The sequence below is a fragment of the Lagopus muta genome, chromosome 2 (genome assembly GCF_023343835.1).
Source record: "Lagopus muta isolate bLagMut1 chromosome 2, bLagMut1 primary, whole genome shotgun sequence".
NCBI lineage: Eukaryota > Metazoa > Chordata > Aves > Galliformes > Phasianidae > Lagopus > Lagopus muta.
This window is the reverse complement of record NC_064434.1, coordinates 57,701,632-57,724,745: the sequence shown is the minus strand read 5'-3', so window position 1 is coordinate 57,724,745 and position 23,114 is coordinate 57,701,632.

Below are 23,114 nucleotides of genomic sequence, written 5' to 3'. Positions count from 1 at the left end.
TTCTGGGCTGCAAGAACACATTGCTGTCTCATGTCCAGCTTCCCATCCACCATGGGTTGCCTCAGGTGTAAAACCTTGCATTTGGACTTGTTGAACCTCCTGATGTTCACTTGGGCCCACTGCTCAATCCTGACTAGGTCTCTCTGGATGGCATCCCATCCCTCTGGTGTATTGACTGCACCCCATCATCTTGGTGTCAGTAGCAAGCTTGCTGATGGTGCACTTGATCCCACTGTCAATGTCATTATGAAGATTTTAAAGAGTACTGACTCTAGCACTGATCCCTGAGAGACACCACTCATCACCAATCTCCTTCCAGACATTGAGCCATTGACCACCACCCTCTGGACTCTATCCTGCAGCCAGTTCTTTGTCCACTGAACAGTCCTATCTCTCCAACTTGGTTTATAATATATAAAAATTTCAGTGTATCTCCTTTCTTGTATCTTTCTGCAAAGAAAAGTAATAAATGAGGATTCATTATCTTGAAAGCAGTAGAACGTTCCTTATAAAAATTCAAATCGATTCCTCGTCCAACAGAGGATATCGGATGTTGACATCTTTTCAATAGCAATCACTGCAACAAAAATCACGTCATTACTTATTTAGATCATTTTTAACAAATCACTGGGAATCATATCCCAGATGATGATGTACCAGATCAAGTGCATGGACAGGTAAAGATCTACTATTTTATTTTGTAGGTAAATGTGAATGGATTGATTAAAAGTGTTTTTCTGTGACTTTAGACCTGTTCTGCCGAACCTTCAGTAATTTAGCAGAAGACAGAAATCATTCTTGTGATTCAGTATTTTAAAAATAAAAAAATAATTGACTAAAAATAGAGGATTGTTCTTCCAGGAAAAAAAAAAAAAAAAAAAGAAGCATTTTCTAGTTAGAAGGAAAGTCTGTGGGATCACAAACACCTACATCCTTGGTAAAGTGTGGGTGCCCATGGCATTATTAGTCATCCTGCAACCACAAATCCTAGAAATTTAGTTTTGCTACCTATTAATTCCTGTTGTAGTGCATCTGCGTAACAGAGATGGTCTTTATCAGTCTTACTAAAGGCAGATCTTTAAAAGCGAGGCCAAATAAGTTTTCTGTGCACAAACAATACACAAGTCTCTTTTGGTATTGGTAAAGCAATCTCTGTAGTACCAAGGCTGTTAAAATTAATGATAACTAAAATTATCCCTTCCCTAGTCCTGCTGACTACATTATTTCTGACACAGATCAGTATACCATTGGCTTTCTCGGCCACCCAGACACACTGCTGGCTCCTGTTCAGCTGGCTGTTGGACAGCATCCCCAGGTCCTTTTTTACTCAGCAACTTGCCAGCCACCCTTTTCCAAGCCTATGACACTGTATGGGTTTATTATGACACAAATGCAGCACCAGGTATTTAGTCTTGTTGAATATCTCTTTGAAAACTGTTTCACTTCAGGGGTACATTGTTTACTAAATTACTGTCCTTTTCTAAGGCAGAATGTCAGACTCATTTCATGGTATTCATTGTAATGGTGATCATCCTTACTTAGTATTAAAAGTATGCTGTGAGTGATTTCAGGTCATTGAAACACAAGTGTTACCAAAGATGTTCTGGTATAATAGAAGTATCATATTAAACATATAAAATTGCTATCCAATATCTTAGTGGACATTTTGAGGGATGAGTTGGGGAATTACGTTTCCTTTATAAATATAGAAGCAAACTCTGTGCAAGGAATTGTAATTATAATCTCATAATGTAAGTGACCCTGACATTTTTGTGTAGGATGCAGAAGGAACTCATTGGATTTTACAACTCAGTCAGGATATGTGATTGCTGGATAAACACATGCTGTGGAAATGGTGGTATAACATCATTGACAGAGACAACTTGCGTCATGGAAACCAAAATCTGAATAGAAACAGCAATTTCTCTTACTTTCAGATGCCATCAAAGATCCATGGGAAATTTGTTTTTGCTAATGCATTTTTCATTGATGGCAGCAGGAAAAACATTTTTAGTCTGGAAAATTAAAATCAACCTTTTTTTTCTTTGAAGTGGTGAATACGCAGAAGTTTTTTTAATTTAAAACTTCTTCAACATATGCTTCGCATTCAGAAGTAATGGAGACTTCAAAATCATTATATCCGATTTTTAAAATGTTTTTGTTACAGTGTTGCCACACAGCCCTCCCTCCAGCTCCTTGAGAAGCTGTTTCTGTTACCAAATTGCAACCAAGGCCCCAGCTCCAATGCCACGCAAGAGGCAAAGCCCTGACTGGGGCTTTTAGTGAAACATCGTAGGTTGTGAAAGACTATCACCATATTTTCTTGTATTCTGTGTGCAGGAAATGATTAATGTAAAACAGAATTTCAGAATGGCTGAAGTGGAAGTAAGCTTTGCAAATAATCTATTTTTTCCTCCCAGATCAGAGCAGACTCATCTGGAACGGGGAGCTCAGGGATGTGCTCAGCTGTATTTTGACTATCTGCAGTGACTGAGTCTCCACAGCCTATCTGTGCAAAATCTTTCAGCCTTATCAAACTTAGAGTAAAAAAAATTAAAAAAAAATGTTTAGGAGGAATTCATGTATTCCAGCTCTGGCCACAAAAGGGTTACTTGATGATGCTATATGCAGTTGTAAAAGGACTTAGCTGTAAGTCCTTTTCCATAAAAATTTCTTAGCTGTATCAAACAAAAGCACTGCACTTCCTAGAAACTTAGGAAATATATTAACTAAAGAAAGGAACTTACAGACAAATATGCTTACTGACAAACCGTGTAATGAACAGGATTTCAAGTAAAAGAGAAAACTTGAGTTAAAGTAGAGTGAGATAGGCGGCCACTTCTTACCTGTTCCTCATCAGTAAGTTGGAAATCTCAACTCAGCTGTCCCAGACAGGGTAATATGCTGAATAGAGTTCATCAAACGTTAAATCATGCAGAATTAATGATCAGATCATGAAATGATGTGCTGGAATGGTTATTGAACACTGACTCAATTGCACTTTTGCCTTGTTGGGTTGGTTGCATGGGGAGCTGACTGGATGTGCTTCTTGACAGGGAGAATGTCTGTGGTGAGTGCACTAGGCAATGGAGTTTTCAAAAATCAGAGCAGTTCTGGAATGGTGTTTACAACCAAATGCCTGCGATTTCCTTTAACTATCTATGATTATTGTGTCAATCTCTTCATGGTAAAACCATCTGAGAAGTAATCAGTACTGTCTGTGTAACAATGCATATATCCTTGAAAAGACAAAAATTTTAGAACACATCTAGCTGCAGGTAGGACAGTTGTGGCTGAGATGATTATTGTCTACTATGATAATTCTATCTTTAACAAGATTAACAGCCTTTGGTGAAGAAAAAAAAAAAAAAGTGAATCCTTATGTTGTGGAGGACTGAGGTGGCCCTTTCTTGATAGAAAATAGGCAGGCAACATACTTTCCAAAGACTTGGCTGTAGCAGTGGTGAGAGTTTTTTCAAGACATGCTAAAGTGTGGAGGGGAACTCTTCAATGAGATTATCAGTGGCTGGAGATTGAGGTATTCTCAAAAATTTGTCCAAAAAGAACACAAGTACTGGCCAATGCTGGTTGTTCTCGCTGAAATATTTAAGTAGAAAATGTTTGTGGGGCACTCAGTTTGAGTACCTGGAAGTTATCTCAGTTCCCTTGCAGTTGATAAAATCAGGTGGCTTTCTAAAGCAAGAGCCAGAGTGGCACTGATGGGATAAAACCCAGGCTGCTGACAACAACAGCAGCAGCAAACACCTCCATCTGATCATTTCCCTCTATCTTCACCTTGGAGTGCTGAAGCCATGGTTATGAATGGAGTATGCAACCAGAGAAAATAGCTAGGAGACCAAGAAAACAAAAACACAATTTCAATATCAATTTGAGAAAGGAAAAAGAAGAGAGGTAATGGGAGATGAAACATCTTGATGGGTTGCATAGGAAAGGTCCAGGATCAAATATAGGATCTCCAGATTTCCTAGTCTAAGGCAGAATAGTCCTGGGGAGTTTGGGTCACGTAGAACTTGAATTCAGCTGAAGTAAATTGGTCCTCATATTCTTCTAGCCATTAAGACTTTGAAATATGGTATCCCATTTCCCATGTGCTTTAATTGCCAGAATGGGTAAAAGTCTGAGAAGGATTCTTCACTTTTCACTGTAGAAATACCTGGTGGAAGCCATGCTGTGCTTCATAGCCATGGTCACCTATTTGTGGATCTTAGTGGGCCTGTGAATGAGGTGTGTGCTGGGAAACTCAGTATGATCAAGGCTTGGGAAGCCTTGAAGCACCCAGAGGCAAATACCTATATGTCCCAGTGACTGACAAAAAGTATGGAAATGTGATGTGACATGAAGAAGTCTCTATGCTACTCACCTGTGTTCATTATTGCCTGTATCCACGTCTTATTTTTTTCTCAAGAGAAAACAGAAAATATTTTTAATTGTCTCTGCATTATTTTCCTGCACAAAGATGGAAGAATTACATTTCTAATTTGTCCTTTTTTTTTTAGATCATATTTTTTATTAAATCTGAAAACACAGTATGGAAGAAGCAGCAAGCTTTGTTCAGAATATCATTTAGAGTCCTAAGTCCCAGAGAAGGATTTGATCCTTCAAGTGAGCCAGATGCTACATCCTGTACTAAGCCTTCTTTCCCATTCCCCATTGAGTTTATTGCTCTTTCAAATGCAATTGGTAACCAGAATGAAACAAATATGTCTGCTTCCTGTGTATCTTGCTCATTTTCTACAAATTAGGTCCCTAAGTGTTTGCAAGTTCTTTTCAAGGATGGAGACTATTTTATGACATATGTTGAACATGTAAAGTATTTATAGCCCTAGTCTGAAATGTTAGGCAGTAAGAAGAAAGAACTACCATTGAGAGACTTGAAGGTTTAATTATTGCCATTTTGGAGAAAGAGAAGGACTTATGCAAGTGTTTAAATTGATCAAGCAGTTACAAACAGTTTTTATTCCTATTCCCTTTTCACAAATATTTGCTGGAAACTGGTAGTTTCATTTCACTCCAATAAGCAACAGATTCCTTTGGGGAGAAAATTGGCTCAAGGCAGATGATCTGTTTAGCCAACATTTCTCTTTGGAAGGAAAAGAAAAAAATGTCCACACATTCATACAAGTCTGTGATCGATGAGATGTTTTAAGGCAGGAGGGAGTATTTCCAATTTCAATTTGCTATACCCTTAATGATGAAGAAACTAAGAAGCTTGAAATCTTTTTTAACATACTTAAACTTAGTTATTTGTTGGAGTACTAAGGGCAAGACTTTTGCCAAGAATAAGATAAAATTGAAAAAACTTCTCATTCTGTTGAGTGAGGGATTTTTATTTTAACTTAATTTTTGAAAGACAGTATTTGCGTTGGTACACAGCTGTGCCAGCATGGCATTATGAATATGACTAAGTGCGTGGTAATGAGTCCTTGAATACAGTACATTTTTATTATTTGATCACTCAGTTGAGAACAAAACTGACAATTTCTGTGGGCATTGTTAGCTGTGAGACCAAGAACTCACTGGTGCCAGCAACCAACATCTGGTCTTTTTTCTTGGAAAATCAATCTTGATTTTCTAAGAATAACTGAGGATTGTAACCAACGAGTGTTGATTATTTCAGGGAATGACTCTCTTATCAGACGTTTCCTCATTATTAATAAGAAAACACTTGTAAGGAAAAGAGAGAAACTTGAAAAACAGGAATTATCCTCTATTTATCACTCATGTCAGTTCAAATTTGTATAGAATATTTTGTAGTATTCAGTCATGTATGAAACAAATTTTCACTTAGAACTTACATGGAAACAGGGGTAAAAGAAAGAATGTTTCATGTCATCACAATATTTTTATTTCTCATCTAGACAAACCAGTAAAGTCTTTCTGAGAAGACCTTCCCAATTCTGAACAGACCACTTCCTGTTCCAAGCACTACACTCATTTACACGATTCCATCTTCTGAACATACTAAATCTGAGAGATTTAACCACTTAGTTTAGTAAATAAACATTATCATAAAAGTAATACACTTTGCCCACTCTTGTGTATTTAAGGCCTCATTCAAAATGAAAACTTGTAGAAGAATCAAAAACTACTCTTCTACTGTATTTCCTGTCTAAGTTTTGATTCTATGATTTTCCTTAAGTTATCTTCTAAATGTTGTAATAATACCTACAGTAAAAATATTTTTTCAGTTGAAAGATGGAAAAAAAAAATTCTTCTCCTCTAAAGTTTTCTTTGCTTCATGGCAGGAGACAGTGGCATAAGAGGGCACATAAAGTTTGCTGCCTTCGCTAATAGAAATTACACAAAAGAGGAGGGATAAGGAAAGACTATATTACCTGTGACAGGTAGAGTCCATAGCACCTGCTGTAACTCTGCCAGCAGACTGGCCAGATCATGGAGCTTATGCTCCAAACACAGCTTCTTTGGAAATGAACAGGTTCAGTTCAATGCAAAACAATCCAAGAGAATGAGTCATCTGAATGTAAAATTTCTCAATGTGTGAGACATGACAGGTCACACTTCACTTCCCATGTTCTGGATGATTGCATTTGACTTCAAGCTTGTTACCCAGTGTCTGAATGAATAAGAGGTGAAATAATTTCCTCATCACATCACTATAAGTCATATGATTGGCAATCCATTTTCCTATTTCACCAGCGTCACCTTGAAAACCAAAATTAGAAGATATTTTTTATATTTAAATGTCTCTCATAACCCTGAGTTACATCTCTCTTTTAAAGAGAGGTGTTCAGCAAATCTATCAGCAAATTGCAAGAGCTATGTCTGTAGGCATGGTTTCAGTAAGCCCTCTTGTTAAATGTGGAACTCTCCCTAGACCCTTCTCTGCAGCCAAAAATTTAAATATTCAAATAAATACTTAATGGATTGATGGTTTTCTTCTTCCCTGGTGTGAATTTTCCTTTATAAGCCAGAGGGACCTAACAAAGGAGCCAAATGGCTTGAATCATGATAACCACATTGCCAGTAAATGGCAGTCTGCATGTTTTGATTGGCAAAGACACTAAAGAACATAGCAGCTATGAATTATTTCTTCTCCCTGAGTGACAGGTTTTGCAGGACAATTAAAATTAAAACCAGATAATTTTGGTTTGGGAACAATGAGAAACCTGAGGAAAACAAAGAAAAAAAGCTGGGAAAAGTCCAGAACGATCTCTTCTATGCTGTCTGAAAATATGTGTAGCTAGTATCTATAGTAAAGCTATAGACTGTCTAGATCCCTTTATGGGAGATATGAACCTGAATTTATATCTGTTCTTTTCCTGACATAGCCAATAATGTATTTACTAAAGGGGAGTGTATAGGTAGGGGAAAGTTGTGCATTAGCACTCTTAGTAAACTGTGGAAAAGATTAGCTAAGAGATGGAAGTCAGAGACTGGAAGATTTTGTTAGTGCATCTAATTCTCAGAGCTATCACTCCAGGAGGATTATCTCATGGTATTTCTAGTGACACATCTAGCCTTGCTTAAATCTGCATCTATTAGCTTGTTAGACTTTCTCTTGGTTTTTAGGAGTCCTGATCATACAATGCGAGAATCCAGATTAGCTGTCAAAAAGTTGAAATATCTTGCATCAGAATGTGGGACTGTGCCCCAGCAGAAGGCTCCACTACCATTTCTCACTAAAAATGAGCTTTCTTTTTTCTTTTTACCTGCTCCTCAAATGTTGTTACCATGGAAGTCTTGTTTGCCAAATTACTTACTCCATAGAAAATACATTAATTATCTATAAATTATGTTTATTTTTCTGATATGCTGTTATGGAACAAGATTCCTTCAGTACAAGAAAGTACAGCAGAATATCTGCAGGACAGGTACAGTTTCAGTCCTTGACAGACACAGGCTTTATTGATGTTTCAGGTAATGTGGATGGAGCATCATCATGTATACATATTTTTTGTTGTAGTGTTAAATGACTGTCAATGTCCCCAGAAGGAAAGCAGTCAGATGAATAGTGAAGGCTATTAAATTATTCCTATTCCAAGGTGCTAGCCACTGAGAGAAGATTGGCTGGACATGGTGAGGAGTCCAGCATTGATCTGCCCCTGTGCACCACTAGTGGTTAGCAGCTGGCCAGGTGATGCCATCAAGAAAAGGATACAATGCACTTTCCTTTTGCTGGCAAGAGAAGATACTATCTTGCACATAAACCTTGAGAAGGAGTCTTTAAAAACAGAAAATTAAAGATCAAAATGCTCTTCAAGCTGTTGTGTAAACCATAACAGAACTTCTCACAGGTATTTATGTGTCAGGTTTTCAGGTAGAGGAAGGCAAACTCTAGAGATCACCAGGAATCACACATCAAATTGCTAAACTATTACCTGTGGTAATAACACATAGTTTAAACCATCATTAATGCCAAAGAAATTAAAATGAAACCAAATGAAACTAAAATTGACATAGATAATATTGGCCACTGAAAAAAATGGTCTTGGAAAATGTAGATTTTTGGGTCTAATTTTCATGCTTAGAAATCAATAAAATAAAACTAATAAAGAATAGAATATAATGCATTACAAGAAGGAATAAGAAATGTATACATAACCAAAGAGAGTCATGTCTCACAATTCTGTTAGAGCTCTTTGCAAGCAATGTTACAGATTCACATAGTATGTACAGACTTTCTACAATCTTTCAGGAAAGTCATTCACCAGAAGTCTTAAAAAAAAGTTTAAAAGTCTCAAAAAACTCACCAGCTAAGAAAGAAGACCCTTTGGGGTCAATACCTTTTGAAGATAAGGAACAAAAACTTCCAACAATGGAGCAAGGTTGCTCATATATGTCCCTGAGAGATGCATTACTGCAGGCTGCACGCACAATTTGTGAGGAGAATGGGTGATGAAGTCTGAAAGTGACTTGGGATACTCAGTGGTGAAGATGACAGTAAGAAGGTGAAATGCAATATCACAGTATTGAGTAACAGGGGAACAAGATGATAGATTAACTGTAATGTAAAGTACTTAACTGGAGGGGTAAGTGGGAATAACAAACCTGGTGAATTGGCTCAAAATTGTCTTCCAGTAATCAGATCAAAGACAGCTTCTTTTTTAACTTTCACCCCAAGTATCTACAGAGAACATCTATTGGGCAGCCAAAAACTAGGTTGAATAGCCTTTCAGACTGAATCTGTACGGCATTTTGTTGTGGTTAAAAACTTTGACTGAAAATTTGGTAAGGGATGCAGATTTCATGAGCATGCTTTAAATGTTTTCTGCAGTCTTACACATTCCTGTGATGACTAGTTTTATCTAAGTATGTTTGAAACATTAATACTTTAATACTGACAGAAGACAGACTTGCAGGAGGGAATATACAAATTGCGTTATTCTCACCATGCAATCAAAAAAGCAAAGGACAGTAGGATAATGTTGCAAAGGTGATATGATTCAGGAATTTAAATATATTTAAATAACCAAATGTTTTAGGAAAGACATAAAAGGATACACTGTAAAAATATAGTGTTTTGGATAAGAAATGAATTTGAATAATAACCTGGCTAAATGTAGCATGGGTGATAATAGTGTACTTAGGTGAATGTTGCATGAAGATCTCCAGTTTGTTTTGTTATTTCTTCCAGTACTCCTAAGTGTTCCTGCACAGACACTGTACTGCACTGGCATTTCTTATATTCGCCTGGTGGTTCAGGGTGTCCCTTTTTGTGCCATTTTAAGAAGGATCAAGGCTCTCTGGAGGAGGAAAGTGAAAAACTGTGCTATCAGTGCCTTGTTCAGAGACTTACTATCTCACACTGTTGGGTTATCATACACCACTCTTGCACAGCTGCCTTTTTCACTGGCCCAGATGGTTGAAGGATGAGGCCATGGAAGTGACTGGTCACTTGGGGACACCTGGCTTGGCCTGGAAGGCCAACTATGTTCTGGGCTGTGTTAAAAGAGGAGTGGCTAGCAGGGAGAGGGAGATGATTGTCTCCCTCTACTCAGATCTTGTGAAGCCCCATCTGGAGTACTGCATCTAGGCCTGGGGCCCCAGTACAGGAAGGAATTGGAACTCTTTGAGTGAGGTCCAGATGAGGGCCATTAAGATAATCAGAGGGCTGGAGTACCTCTCCTATGAGAAAAAGTTAAGGGAACTGGGCTTGGTTAGCTTGGAGAAGAGAAGACTCCACTGTGGCCTTTCAATATTTGAAGGGAGTGTATAAACAGGAGGAGGAGTGGCTGTTTACGAGTGTGGATAGTGATAGGACAAGGAGTAATGGTCTTAAACTGAGACAGGGGAGGTTTAGGTTAGATATTAGGAGGAAGTTTTTCACACATAAGGTGGTGATGCACTGGAACAGATTGCCCAAGGATGTTGTGGATGCCCCATACCTGGAGGCATTCAAGGCCAGGCTGGATGTGTCTCTGGGCAGCCTGGTCTGGTGGCTGGTGACCCTGCACATAGCAGGAGGGTTGAAACTACATGATCACTGTGGTCTTTTTCAACCCAGGCCATTCTATGATTCTATGATTCTATGATTCTACGATTCTACGATTCTATGATTCTACGATTCTATGATTCTATGATTCTATGATTCTATGAACATAGTTATCTGTCCTTTTCCCTCTGATGTAGCCTATGCACGGTGTAGGATGCAAAAGTGGTATCTGAGACAGAGAATATTCTGCTTTTTCCTAGAACACTCTGCTTCTGAAGAACCATAGTGGCAGAGATGCTGTTCACTCTGCTCTGCCCTTTTGGCTAGATGATGCCATCAAGTGAGGGCTGTATTTTCTTCTGTTTCTTAACTTTCAGTTCTCCTGCTTTCTCTTCCTCTAGATGCTGTCATTAGTCCTATGCTGGAAAGTGCTGCACTTTTGAAAGGCATTATCTTGTATAATAAATCATGAGCTCAAGGATTGCATGTGTTTTGTGATCCTTGTGTGACAATGAGCAGAGCCTAGTCTATTGCTGAAACAGAACCTCTGGAAAGGAAAGAATAATAAATCAGAAAGCTGTTTCTGTCTGGTAAAGTAAAAAAAAAAAAATCCATGGAAAGAATTCCCCTTCATAAGCTGTAGATTGCACTTGTAGTTTATTGAGCCCAGAACAAAGATTTGATATCTATTTCCTTTCCCTTACAGGTCACAATTCATAACTGGAATTTGCTATTTTCTAAAAGAAAAAGAGAATTAAAAAAAAAGGGGCTGCAGTGAGCCAACCCTTTAAACACTATTGGACTCTTTAAAATTATATTGTAATTGGAATTTTAAAAACTATGTAGAAATCATTTCTGTGCTGGAATACATGAAATTGGATATTTTCAGCACAAATACTGAACAAAATTTAAGACAGTAGAATAGCATAGGAAATTGCAAATTGAAGCTCAGTTTAAAACAGATGAGTGCTAACATAAAATTGGTCTTTCACTTAACACTGCTCTGCTGCTTTGGAAAATGTGCACCAAAATAATGTTGAACAGTTATGTTATTTGAGGCTATAAAATGCTATTGGAAAATTCAAGTCACAGAATAAATAAGATGAGAAAATGAATTTACAGACCATCGTGTCCATATAAGTGGACACTGAAGGGACTGCATCTGTCCCAGGATGGTGCCCAGCACAATTTTCCCAGTAGCCTTTCCTCCTGAGTGACTAGAGAAGCAAAGAGGGAACAGGAATTAAACATCCAAAACCAGGACAAGCCCAGCAGAGAGAAAGAAATTACAGTGAATGAAAAGAAGACAAATGGCAAGAACCTGTGATTATTAACTGAAACAATTCAGCATAGGTTGTAATTCCACTGGTATGACTGAGCTGATTTATGCCAGCTGAAGCTGGGGTTGTTTGTTTGCCTGTCTTAATTGCATTTCAAAAGTAAAGTATTCATTTTTAATCCTCATGCTTCTAGAAAAGTGCTTGAAATCCTAAGTACATCTAATTGTTCAGAAAAGCAGAACACAATTATAAGAGAAACGAATGGTATTATTATTCAATCTTGTGCTATTTAAAGAAAATAATTCCTTTTTTTTTTTTTTTTTTTGTCTAGTCTGAGAATTTGATAGAAGATTGATATAATGGTAGTTTTCTATACATTTCTGTATATCTTTCAAGCAAGTGCCAAGAGATAGTAAACACTTGAAGTAAGAAAGCTTTAACAGAAAATTTAGTCAGCTTTAATGGTAGCAGGTGTAGAGAGTACAGTAACTAAAAGAACTCCTGCTTGTCAGATGGATTGCATTCTGTACAAAAATGCCTAGAAATTTTTTGCAAATGCCCCTCATCAGAATCTTCCAACTGAATAGTTGAAACCTATTTTGACCAGAAAGAAAAGAGTGGAAGCCAGGACTGCATTCATGTTAATTACAAACTTCTTATCCATTTCAGGAAGATTTTTCTGATTAATTTAGTATTTTTACAGCACGCTTACTTGATCATGGTAGAGATGGATCTCTGTCCACCATCCAGATTAGAAGAAGGAGCAGCGTTTACAGTCAATCAAGCCTTTAATTACTTTTATGGCTCACCTTTAGAGGTGATCTACTGATGTCTGTGAGTTATTGGTTTTGGTGCTGAATCAGCCTATAGGGAATGCCTTTTTCTAGGGGCGTTTTCCTGGACTCTAGAAAAAGGCAATTATTTTCTTATACTTTTCAAAGAGCGCAAACATGGGAGAGAGTGAACTCAGTGGCTAAGGGGAATGAAGGGCTCAGAAAGGAGGTGGAGAGCATGACAGCTTTGTGCTGCACATCTGTGTGACCACATAATGGATCTGCATATTCTTGGAATAGATTAAACTTATTTTGATGCTAATGTATTATTCCTGTCTTCCTTTGCTGCTCAGTCTACTTGGCATGCTAAAAGAACCATGTACATGTAGAGAAATTCTTGATGAAGAGATTGCAGACATGAACATTAAGAATCACAAAGATCTAAATCATCTTCTCTGCCCTGTATTCTTAAAGAATACAGAAAAAAAAAAAAAAAAAACCGAAAAAAAAACCAACAAAGAAAACAACACTGAAACTGGTGTTGAGGAAGGTGTAGGACCATTTTTTCACAGTGAATTTTTCTGTGCTGGGAGACTTTGCACATGGAACTGATCAAGGATTTCTGTTGCAGCTGTTCCTCATTCACTCCCTCCACATGTTTTTTGTTTTTTTTTTTTTTTTTTTATTTCTTGTATTTCTTTTTCTTGAGGAGGTTGCAATATTGACAAGCCTAACAGTTATTCAACAGCAGGTAGCAGCCAGGGGACTGACTTTCCCCATCAACATCAAAGAGAAGTGCCACAAAAAATGTTCTGTGAGCCAAAGATATCTGTGGAGCAAAAAATTGGAGGAGTGCCTTGTGGGCTGTGCTACCATCAGCCTGGTGATCCCACCAGGAACCCAGTCCTACAGGGCAGCTGGATGTAGATAGAGGCGTTGCATGAGTGCTGCAGAAAATGTAACTGAGTCACTCAGATACCAGGTGAGACAAAGTAAATGCAAGCATAGAGCTGTCGGAAGTACTACTCATTGAGTTAAGCTCATTCAGGAGGCTGCCTGGAGGGGTGAGAGGAGGTAGAGGCAGCTCTTAGTCTGACTAATGCAACTTGCCCACTCAAAGGACAGACAGGAAAACTATTTTTAATTCAGGCAAACACTGTACGTCCTCAATGTCCTTAAAGTATCTTCAGTTGTTGGACTTCTGCACTGAGTGAACTTAGAAAGAAATTACACTGATGCCTTAGAATCATAGAATCATAGAATTACTCAGATTGGAAGGGGCCTCAAGGATCATCAAGTCCAACCGCAGCCTAACCATAGTAACCCTAACAACCCTCTGCTACATCATATCTCAGAGCACCACATCCAAACAGCTCTTAAACACATCCAGGGATGGTGACTCAACCACCTCCCTGGGGATCCTATACCAATGTTTAACCACCTTTTCTGTAAAGAAGTGTTTCCTAACGTCCAACCTAAACTTACCTTGGTGCAACTTGAGGCCCTCGTCTTGTCACCTGTCACCAGTGAGAAGAGACCTACACTGCTCTCACTGTAAGCACCTTTCAGGTACTGGAAGAGAGTAAAAAGGTCTCCCCTCAGCCGCCTCTTCCCCAGACTAAACAGCCCCAGCTCCCTCAGCCTCTCCTCATAGGGCTGATTTTCCAAGCTCTTCACTATCCTCGTTGCCCCTCTCTGGACCTGCTCCAGTACCTCCATGTCCTTTCTGAACTAAGGTGCCCAAAACTGAACACAGTACTTGAGGTGAGGCCTCACCAATGCTAAGTACAGGGGCAGGATGACTTCCCTAGTCCTGCTCACCACACCATTCCTGATAGAAGCCAGGATGCCATTGGCTTTCTTGGCCACCAGGGAACACTGCTGGCTCATGTTCAGTGGACTGTCCATCAGAACACCAAGGTCCCTTTCCATCAGGCAGCTTTCCAGCCACACCTCCCCAAGCCTGTAGGGTTGCCTGGGGTTGTTGTGACCAAAATGCAGGACCTGACACTTGGCCCTATTGAAACTCATGCCGTTAACCTTGGCCAATCAATCCAGTCTGTCCAGGTCCCTCTGCAGTGCCCTTTTACCCTCTGGCAGATCAACACTCCTTCCCAGCTTAGTGTTGTCTGCAAACATACTGAGGGTGCACTCAATCCCCTCATCGGGATCGTCAATGAAGATGTTAAACAGAAACAGCCTCAGTACTGAGCTTTGGGGGACAGCGCTCATGACTGGCCACCAACTAGATCCAACTTCATTGACCACGACTCTTTGGGCCCGGCCATCCAGCCAGTGCTTCACCCAGCAGAGCGTACACCCATTCAGACCATGGGCAGCCACCTTCTCCGCAAGAATGTTATGGGGGACTGTGTCTTGACTCAACTGCCTTGAGTTATTACATCCTCTACTAGGTGTTCTTTCAGGGGATTTGCTCTGTTTTAATCACGAAAACTCTTAGGTATTAGAAACTTTTAGGATTAGAAAGAATGTTGCCAGATGTTGAGGGAGGTGATCCTCCCCTCTACTCAGAACTGCTGAGGACACATTTTGAGTTCTTTGTGCAGCTCTTGGCTCCTCAGTACGAGAAAGGCATGGAACTCCTGGAGTATGTCCAATGAAGGGCTACAAATCTAATTAGGAGGCTGGAGCATCTCTCCTATGAGGAGAGGCTGAGAAAGCCAAGACTGTTCAGCCTGGAGAAGACTGGGAGGGATCTTACTAATGTGTATAAATATCTTAAGGGAGAATATCAGCAGCTTGGGGCCAGGCTATTTTTCATGGTGTCCAACAACAGGACTAGGGTCAATGGGGACAAATTGAAACACAGGAAATTCTGTCTGTGCATGAGAAAAAACTTCTTCACAGTTTTCCCCTTGACAGAGGATTGGAAAAGGCTGACCAGGGATGTTGCAGAGACTCCTCTGGAGATACTCAACATTATAAAAGTTCAAGATTCCAAGTGGCTCCTTCCAACATCAACCATTCTGTGATTCTGTGAAACCAAGCATGTACAGCAGCAATTTTTGCAGCAAGGAAACACCTTCAGGGGATGTAAACCCCTCAGTTTAGTATTTCTGGTTCTGCTATGGCTACAGGCACACAATGAGCACCATCTAGAGTTACAGTCAGCAGTATGGCCTTTGGTGGCAAAGGTTTCCATGTGGGTTATCACGAATCACTCTATAAATGCTTATTGCTAATTATTCCTCTTGATTTTTAGATGGAATTTTCTCAAATTTCTCAGAACTCTGGTCTCAGTTCAGCTTGATTTTAATCTCTTTAAACTCAGAGATTAAGCTTGTTTGAGACCCCAGGGCAATGTGGCAGGATGGTGTCACTGCGGATTGCACTGATTTGTGACTTCCCACACAGCTCTACACCCTCAGCTGCACCTGCTACATTGCCGCCTACAAAGGACAGTGTCCTGTTAGTGGGATTCATCTCTAAATTTCAAGTGAAGGAACACAGAGAGTGAAAATCCAAGTACAGCTGAGGGTTACAGGAGAAGTCTTGGATAAAGAGCACGAGGCTCTTATGCTGCCGGCTGGGTGCTTTTAAAACACTATCATCTTTCTTCTCATGTGCCTACCTCTAAGCATTCATGTTATCTACAGGCCAGAGTACCCACCATATTAATCACTGAGAGTTTGAAGACAAGATGACATTAATGTTCTAACAGAAACTGAGCTTTGTCCAAGGCTGCTGCCAAGAAGAAGGTCTCATTTCAGCAGCTTAGTGACTGCAAGATGAAAAGACGTTTTCCCTTGTGCTACTGCCACACATCACTGAAAAGAGTCAGTCCTTGTCCCTTTGCCTCCCACACCTTAGGTATTTATAGACATCGATCAGATTCCCTCTGAGACTTCTTTTCTCAAGGCTGAGAGTTCCTGTCTTTCATGGTGGGATCACCTAGACCAAGGGGAGTGCAGAATGCAGAATGCAGGAGCTCTCCCTGGTCCACAGTACAAACACAGATGGTGTACCCAAGTTGGGCTGGCTGCTCTACCCCTTCTTCTCCTTTGTTCCCTGCTATCTGGATTACACATGTATCCCAGTAGATTGCTTCCTTGGCGGTCAGACTGGGTTCAAAGCCCTGTGTTGAACTGGAAATGCATATCTCTCTAAAACCACATTCAAGCCTGTATCACTTGTAATCTTGTACTTTTCCTGGAGTGGCCCAGGAACTCATTCAACTGGTCCACAGTGCCACAAGAGTCACCCTTACCCATCCAAAGGACAGTTTCAGGGTCCAAACTTTGGAGTGGTTTTAACCCCAGTTTCACGGCTACGGGAGACAGATGATGTGATTTAGGACTACCCTTTGGCTTGATTTTTAGCTTTGACTCATTCCTGAGTCTTAACAATAAATTTGATTTTGTTTTAAACTATCTGACAGTTTCTTGCAATTGATAGATTTACTGGGACAAATGGAGACAGTAAATTTACGTTTCAGTAAGTGTTCTTGCAAATATTTTCTTGTCCTCTCAGACAGAGAAGATCAAGATGTTCTGTTGATTGACCCTCAAGTGGTGACTGACCAGTTGGAACTCCCTCCTACTTGCTCAGGACTTTTGAATCTGTTTTCATCTGGAACTCCAGTTCTATAAGCTTGTAAGCAGCATTCCTTTTATTGACAAAATATTGGAAATCCTCTGTGATAGAGGACTGAATTTTAATTTTTTTCTTAAGGTCACAATTAATTGTACTAAAAAATGCAGATACTTTTAGACACTACTTACGCATTAACCAGCGGTCTTGTAAGTTGATGTTACTTTTCTTGTAAAGAAATTTATTTCACTTACATGTAGAAGTTATGCCGTTACAAAGGCTATAAATAGCATTGCCTCATTCAAACATGCTGATATAATTTATTCTCAAGATCAAAATTATTGTAACGACAAACAGCAGTTTATCATTTTTATGTGGCTGGTTACACCCTGTTTCATAGGCAAAACAAGAAGCCATCGGTAAGACATCACACTCAATAAATCAGTGCATTCAGGTCTCAAGAGCATGATTCTGTTCTGACAATTCAGTGTCAGCTGTGCAGGGATTCAACTAGTTCAACTCCGAACTTGTGGCAAGAGTAAAGAAAACCTATTAGAGAGAGAAAGGAGTGGAAGAAGAAAGTTCACCTTCACAGTCTCAGTGACTCAGGAGGACTGGGATAACTTTTTGAGTGGCAATAGCTTGATGGGGTGTTGGAGCCCCATGATTTATAAAATGGGAAAGCTGAGTGCTTGAGAAAAGGTGCCAAGATCTGTGGTTGCAAGAGACCAGCCAAGAAGTCTACAAATGGCCAAGTCTACAAAAGCGTCAACTTTAAGATTCTACTTCTTCACCAATGAGAATATGTCACACAGCTATCGGAATTTAAAAGTTATTTCTGTGCAGCTAAATCAATTTTGATGAGACAGAAAAGCACATAGGAGTTATTTGTTCAAGGCCTGGGAACCACTGCTGCAATGAAGGGATATCCATGTCAGAAATGATACAGTGATGTTATGTATAACATTAGGCTCACATTCCGTCTGGGAAAAGAAAAAAAAAAAAAGTGTATTCAGCAATATATATACACACCAGCCATTCAGATAGACTAAGGCTGATACTCCTCATCCTTCTTCCAAACACTGTGGCTTAATAAATTAATAACAAGTGTTAAAGCAAACTGGTCTTGTCTAAGCTGATATAAAAAACTTTTTTGAAAGAGGTGCCTACCTTGCATTTGGGTGTTGGCTCAAAGAACCTTATTCATCACAGACCGGAGAAAAGAAGTTGTACAAGACAAACTGAACCTTTATTTTCTGAACTCAGGCACTTAGTCATCAGTAATTATTTAGATTGGGTAAATGAGCCAAAACACTTCATAAAGCAATGTATTTTTTTTTTTTTTTCTGTTCCTCTGTTATTGCATCTACTGCTTTCCCACAACCACTTTAATATTGAAGTGCTTCTGTTGGCATTGTGCCAGCCAAAGGAGAAACAATCTGGATGAGAGTAGGTATATGCCAATCACAACCATTGGGCTGTTCTACAAACAACAGAATTTCTGTTCTACAGGAATAAGCCACAGCAGCTCCTATCATCAGGCATCCACAGCCTTGAGATCTGTATGCACTGTGACAGTTCAAGGTTTCTGCATACAAAAACTCTGTTGGGCAGATCTTAAGATTGAGGGAGGAAGGGCTCTCTGCCAAATAAATAGATTATTTTTTTCCTGTAATAGGAAATAAAAAATGAGCCATTTAATGAAATGACTAAATGTAGAACTGGGTTGATCTGCTTGCTTGCAAACATCCTTCAAGACTATCTGTTAGCTCCAGCTAGGACAATGGTAGCTAGTATTTGGCTTTTGCACCAAATTATGAATGAAGTCTGAAAAAAGAAGGGAAACACACAGCTTGATTTTCAGATCTGGTGGTGATATATGAGCACTGGAATACTCTTTGTCCGCATGCTGTACTGATATGCATTATTACAAACAGCCTTACTGTCCTATTGACTCCTATCTGATGACATGGTCATCTCAGCTAGGAGCACTGCAGAGGCCTCTGTGCCTGCACTCCCATCCATTAGTAGAGCAAATCCTAACTGTCCCTGACAAATGTCAACACTTCAAGTCAAACTTCTTCACTTCAGCACTATCCCCAAAGCTTTCTCACCTTCTTTTTTCAGCCTCACTAAAGAAAACACTGAAATGTCTTTTGCAGCATCTTCAGTAATGTACAGGTTTCTTCTCAGTGGGAGATTTAGGCCTGTCACTTCCTCTGGCAGATTCAGGGGAGATGCAGGCCATTGTGCTCACAACAGCATCTCACACAACTATGTGAGTTTAGTACGGAGGCTGAGGAGGGAAACAAATTTGTGAGCCTTTAGGAGGGACCAGGGCTGAGAGCTGCTGGTGGCTACAGCACCTGTGACTGACTCCTCTACATCCAGGGGATGCTTTAAATTCTATCTGTGTTTCAAATCATAGTATCATGGAATCACAGAATGGCTTGGGTTGGAAGGTACCTTAAAGCCCACCCATTTGCAATGCCTTGCTAAGGGCAGGGCTGTAGTGCATTAGTAAAAATAGTTACTTGGAATTAAAGAGGATCAGAAGGCAGAATGCTCTCTCTGTGTTACTTGATATTTCTGTCACTGTTGCAGACGACATCACATGAGTGGGTTCAGAAAGCCCAGGTTCAACCTGCTCTTACACACTTACAGTGATGGAGAGTCCCCTCTGTCCTGAAAGTCTTCTGGTGCTTCACTAAGACAAAAGCTTCTCCTGGGGCAATTTATATTTGACTCTTATGCGATTCTCCAGTTGATGTCCAATCTGATCATAATCAGAAATCACTTTCCTTAAATGTAGAAAGCATATGGTAGGATAAAACATAGTCAGAGGATTACTTACTTGCTGAACCAGAGTACAGATATTTCCAAGAGTTTACAGTTTTCTGGGTAAAGGAATAGGCTAAGTGAGAAAGACCCTTCTTTGAGAAGAGTTAAAAATAAGGAAGAATAAGAGAACAGGATGAGTTAAAGTTATCCATCTGTTACCCAGCAACAGTATATGACTGTCACACTCACAGGGACAGGCTTCTTCTGCCTATGCTAATCTTTTTTGGGTTGATCTTTTCTGCAATGAAATGTGCATTCAGCTTTTCTCCTCCTGCTCAGCCACATCAGAAGCACCATGATAGATGCACTTCACCGTGCCTTTATCTGATGCTGGTGAAAAGACCTGGAATGAGTACCTCCACAAGGAGACATCTACTAAAAAGTGGTGGACTTGACCTCAGCTCCTCTTCAGTTCAATGCAGATAAAGTTCATGTAAGTTCCTTATCTCAAGCAAGAGCTGACACCTAACCAGTGCAGGGGATGAGGGCTGGTTTGGATCACTATTTTAAGGCTTAGCATGCCTAAATCCTAGTTTAGCTCTGGCTCAAAATAAATCCTGCCAACTTGCAAGAGTGTTTGTTTTGGCTCTTCCTCCACAGTCACCACCATCTCTAGGTTATGGAAGAAGACAACCATGGATACAGGTCCAGCTCAGCAGTTGGAACTGTATTACCCCCAAGCTGCCTTACTTGGAGAGCTCAACTTGTATATGACCCACACTGCATTGTTGCAAATATGCACAAAACTCCCCCGAGTACTCCTTGAGTTGCTCTCTGCTTGGGAAATCATAGTATTTCAGTCCTTGTCCTCTGGTGCTCCTGCAAAGCTTTGCAAGTGCTGGGTTTCCCATGGTCACAGTCCTTCCTTGAACAATTTTTGAAGAACATTAGCCTGTTTTAAACTGGTGGCAGCTCTGTGTTCTGAGTAGTGTTGTCAGCACCTGCATAATGCCCAACTCAACCATGAATATTTCTAGAAATGACTAGATATGAGCAGTGAGTCATTCCAAGCAAGAATGAGAAGCATACTGGCATGTCATCTCTCCTGGGAAGTGGTGTTCATTGTATGGATCAGAGAAGTGGCAAGGGACTCATCCTGTCTGCTTCCATGTGCACAGACATACCTGTGTAATGTCACCAACAGGGTTTGTGATGGCACTGCAGCTGTGCCCTGACTCTGTATGTGTACAGCAGTAACACCATGGATATTTCAGAGCAGTGATGGTGTCACAACATCCATCATTCCAGTCTTCTGCCCCTCTCTGTACAAGTGCAGGTTTGATCCTGGGCCTTCCTCCCACCACTCCTTCCTGCCTTCAAGGCAATCATCCCTAATTTTTTTTTTTATTTTATTTTATTTTTTCCTGATAAAGAAGGAGAGGCTGAAGCAGGGTATATCCTTGCCTTACTGGACCTGCCCCACCTGACCCAAACCACCTCCTTCCCTTAGCTTGGTGCCAGAGAAAAACTGGTGCACACATGGAAAGAGAAGTGCCAGTGCAGCTGGACTCCCAGGACAAGTGTGGTGATGGATGGATGAGGTGTTTCAAACTGTTTCAGAATTTTTTCCTTTGCAGTTCTTGCCAGAATTACTGGTGAGACATTTTAATTCCAACAAGGTGCCTTTTGCCCATGGTGCAGCTTTCTGGTCAATCCTGTCCCATGTCAGAGCAGTCAAGGGGTCAGCAGTGTACCTACATGGCTCACATGTGACATAAGGAAAAAGTGTGTGGAGCAGAGGGTCCTGCTGGGGGCCGATCTTTCATGATGTTATTGAGGGAAAATTGTGGTAGGAAGGTATGGGCCTGCATGCCACTGTCAATACAACTCTGCTGCTATTTTCCTCCCTGGACAATTATCCCACAGTGAATTTCTGAGTCACAGGATGGCATCCTATCAGATCAAATCATTTGCTCAGTGATGGAACAAACTAATGTGCAAGCTTGAAATGGAGAGCTGTCTCTGTTTGCTCAGCTGACAGCAGTGCAGCAGTTGCTATTTCCATTGCAACCCCTCAGAGCAAAAAAGGAGAATATGTAGCAACCAGCAAAAGAAAATAGAGACGTTCCGTATTATTCTTTCAACTAAATATGACCAAATGCAGGCAGACAGCTCTCTGCCCTCACTTCCCCGAGTGCAGAGTGTTTGCTTTATCCACTGATGCAACAGATTACTAAATAATAGACAAACCTGATATGAACTCTCCCACATATCTCTGTGCCTGTGCTTACATGAGAAGACTCTTGAATTTTTTGCTTGATTTTAACAGCATTACTACCAGTAATATGTCACTGCCCTCTGCTGGAAAAACCTGTGCAATCGTGCCAGGCAAGTGGAAAGAAAACCAGACTGGAATTCAAAAAATTTGGATCTGATTTGCAACATAACAGGGACAGCGAGAGCCCCAGTGACTGTGAGCTGCACTGCTCAGCCACAGTTCTTCCTCTCCTGAGAGATGTCAAAAGGGGAAAAGAAATGGCAGTGGAGGGACACATCTGAGTAAAGTTAAAAGCATTTGCTCATTTTTTTGTCCCACACCTTGCATACGGATTTTCAGAACTCTTTTCTAGCTAAAGCTGTGTTTTTCAGAACTCTTACTAGAATAGCCTGTATACTAAATGCCCAGTTTAGTGGCCTGGAGTCTGTGGCTGACTGATTCATGCTGAAGATTGAAGGTGGCATTGATTTTTTGGGGCAACTATGTCAACAAACACTCCTTGTGAAAACTGTATAATTAAAACCGCTTTCAGACAGCACTGGTTATACAGTCTGTATGGACACCACCAAAAAATGCACTCTTCCTGAATACTGAATGTGGGGTTAATGAAAGAACAATGGCAGCAGTGGATTTGAGCAAGCAGGTGTATCTGAGAAAAGGGTGTCTTTCAATAAAAGTTTTCCAGGATTTGTTTTGCTATTTCAGATGCAATGCTTGGAGCTTCTCATGCTGATTTCTTATCATGGGAGGCATTAGGGTATCCTGAATTACTGAGATACTGTTGTTATATCAGCCTCCAAGCATGGAGCTGCTGCCTTGAACAATCACGGCAGGTCTTCAGCTTAAACTTGAAGACTGAAAATATATTTGCTTTGATTTACAAATGCACATAAAACCATGGTAGTTTATTCCATCTTCTCCATTAGCCTACATCCATCACTGGTCAAGGTAACTAACACATCCTGGGGAAAGGACAAGAAATGATGTGAAAAGCATAAGAAAATGCTAAGCAGGCTTTGACAGACTTCCTTTTCCTT